Genomic DNA, 3,341 nt, shown 5'->3' with positions numbered 1-3,341 from the left:
AGCAACAGGTCGTTTACTGGGTAAGATAACTAACTTAACATCTTAAACTCAGTGACAAGTGAACTTAATTATTCTCTCCTCTCATGCTCTCCCATCTAAATACGTAACGTTAGCTAAGCCTGTTGTAGATTTGATTAGCCAACAGTATAGCTAGCTGCCAGAGTCCCCAATAGTAAAGCGTCAGGCCAATATTTCCAGAGACTATAGATTATTATAGCTCCAGTGAAGTAAGGTGAGTAACGTACATCAAATCACTAGCCCATTTGGTGGGTTATGATTCATCAATTATGACCATATGCACACTCAAGTCTATTCGCGGCACCCGACAGCTGTAGTTTGCCATTCAATGTTTTCTAAAATACAACGATTTGGGACCGTTGTCTGTACATTCTGACTTCACCCATAGTCTGCAAGACTGTGTATTGTGCATTTTAATAACAGGTTTGTTTTGTCTAAGACCTGTGCAATGACAATTGCAAAACTTATTACTTCAGTAGTAACGATTGATATTCAGGACTTGTCAGCCAGTACCACTGTAGCCTTGCAGAGACTTTGTTTAAAGACCTTTTAATGAACTAACTTCCACATTTCAATATGCCCCTGACTTCTAAGGGGTGTTTGTATTTGTGACTACTTCCAACAGTCTAGAATTCTATCAGTAGAACATCACATTTTTCTTTTCTGTTTGCAGGAAGAAGATTTGGTGTTGATAGAGGAGGCAACATCTTCAAGGCAAAACCTTAGACCTGATGCAACATCATCCAAAGTTGCAATCACCCTCAGGAGGTACACAAGCAAAAGCTAAATTGAACATTGTCAATTATCAATGCCTATCAATTTTTGTCAACAATCAATTCCTATTTTATTAAATTTGCCCTGCATACATTTTTGTCTTTAATGTGTAGGCACTTGAAGCCCAGTGCCCAATATGCACAGGAACATTTCCAGTGTCAGAAGTAGAACTGCATGCCAGCTTTTGTGGAGAAAGATAATGGTGATAGTTACTCACATTAAAGCTTAAAAAAATACCTAAAAAAAAAAGCTTAAAAAACATCTAAAAGGGACACATAAGATTGGAGTAATGATGCTGAACATTTTGCTTTATTGTTTTTAGCTTTATATACATATAATTTTATTTATTTATTTTGACAGGCTCTCAGAGGAAGGTGATTTTCAAGAGATTAACAGGGTTTCCTGTTTTTTGACGTTTCCACAACTTTAGACATGTTATCTCAAGACAGATTTCAGATGTCTTTGTGGTGTTTATCTGTGCTGCTGCATGACGAATCACATCCTCCTCACTGTAAAAATAAATAAATAAAATTATATATATGTATATAAAAACAATAAAGCAAAATTTTCAGCATCATTACTCAAGTCTTAAGTGTCACAATATAACAAATATGCTTATTTTTTTGCTCAACAAACATTATTATTATCGACGTTGAAAACGGTTGTGTACAAATTTTTATTTTTATTTTTGGAAATAAATTAAATAAATTAATACTTTTATTCAGCAAGGATGCATTAAATTGATCAAAAGTGACAGTAAAGACATTTATACTGTTATAAACAATTTTTACTTCAGATACATTTCTATTCATCGAAGAATCCAATTTTTTTTTTTTCAACATTGACAATAATAAATGTTTCTTGAGCAGCAAATCAGCATATTAGAATGATTTCTGAAGATCATGTGACACTGAAGACTGGAGTAATGACTGCAAAAAATTCAGCTTTGATCACAGAAATAAATTACATTTTTAACATGTATTCAAACAGAAAACAGTTACGGTAATAATTTCACAATATCGTGATTCGTGATTACAACCAAAAATTGTTCAGAGACCAGATATCATTTTTTATATTTTTTTTTTTACTAGTGGGTGCAGGACACTATAGTTCATTTATGCTAAATGGAATGGTGGATAGCAAAATAAAGTAAACTGTGACAAATCATACCTAAATATTCTTCATACAGTGGACTACCAGCAAAACTGATACAAATTTGGGACCAGTATCGGGCGAGTACTGGAAAAAGTGGTATCGGTGCATCCCTAATAATTGATGAATCATAACCCGCCAAATGGGCTAGTGATCTGATGTACGTTACTCACCTTACTTCACTGGAGCTATAATAATCTATAGTCTCTGGAAATATTGGCCTGACGCTTTACTATTGGGGACTCTGGCAGCTAGCTATACTGTTGGCTAATCAAATCTACAACAGGCTTAGCTAACGTTACGTATTTAGATGGGAGAGCATGAGAGGAGAGAATAATTACGTTCACTTGTCACTGAGTTTAAGATGTTAAGTTAGTTACCTTCAGGGGCGCTGCTGGGGGGGGGCACGCACTTTTGGGGCCCCCAGAGATCTGTTTTATTAGTAGTAACAGTAGTAGTGGTAATGTAATAGAAATTATAAATGTATCTACCAAAGAGTTACAAATAAAACAAAATTGCGGCTTATTTCTCCATTTCCAGCCAAATTTTATCTCCCCCCATTCACTGCATGGTTTCGTCCCATCCTGCGTAGTCTAGAGTCACTGAGTGAGATCAGATGGTAAATAGAGATGTCTTCCAGTTCGAGGGGGGGCAAACCGAAGCGGACGATTTGGTCAGTCACACTTTTTTTTAAATGCATTTGGTAACGCTTTAGATTACAACCCGCAATGTACTGCGTAAGTAAACAGAATTTACAGCGTAACTTTTTTGTAATTACAGTGTACCTATTCAGTACCTCCATGTAGGTATAAGGTAACAATATGCGAAGTTTGGGGAATAAAGGAGTAATAATCTGTAAAATTACAAATTATTTCTACTGTAAGTATTTTGAAACTAAGGGGTACCTGATATTACAGGGTTTGTATGACCTCTTATATTTGCAAGCGATTAAGCAAAAACACTGTGTACTTTTTTATAGCCTACACATATAAAACACGCTGGTAATTGTTTCAATCCAAACGCTCGGTTGAGACTGTGGGTTAGGAAGCTGGCTTGATGGAATAAAGGAGTAATAATCTGTAAAATTACAAATTATTTCTACTGTAAGTATTTTGAAACTAAGGGGTACCTGATATTACAGGGTTTGTATGACCTCTTATATTTGCAAGCGATTAAGCAAAAACACTGTGTACTTTTTTATAGCCTACACATATAAAACACGCTGGTAATTGTTTCAATCCAAACGCTCGGTTGAGACTGTTGGGTTAGGAAGCTGGCTTGATTTGACCCAATTTGGGTTGATATCAGTAATAACCCGACGTTGCTGGGTTATGAATGTGGAGGACGTGAATGAGAGCATGCAGCAAGTCACGTGAGTTCAAACGTGAACGGCGCTG

At 35.9% G+C, this 3,341-nt stretch overlaps 1 long non-coding RNA gene across 1 annotated transcript in view; it reads left to right on the top strand.

Annotated features, from left to right (window-relative positions):
- The window catches only part of LOC107653771 (uncharacterized), a 2,879-nt gene extending 1,920 nt beyond the window's left edge, over positions 1–959 (top strand). Inside the window, exons 2-3 of the long non-coding RNA XR_001630267.1 lie at positions 692–786; positions 906–959. This is a non-coding gene — a long non-coding RNA (uncharacterized LOC107653771). The remainder of the gene's footprint in view (positions 1–691; positions 787–905) is intronic.
- The last annotated feature ends 2,382 nt before the right edge of the window (positions 960–3,341 follow it).

Source organism: Sinocyclocheilus anshuiensis, unplaced genomic scaffold (genome assembly GCF_001515605.1).
Source record: "Sinocyclocheilus anshuiensis isolate Anshui unplaced genomic scaffold, SAMN03320099.WGS_v1.1 scaffold443, whole genome shotgun sequence".
NCBI lineage: Eukaryota > Metazoa > Chordata > Actinopteri > Cypriniformes > Cyprinidae > Sinocyclocheilus > Sinocyclocheilus anshuiensis.
This window is presented reverse-complemented; position numbering and strand designations above follow the sequence as displayed.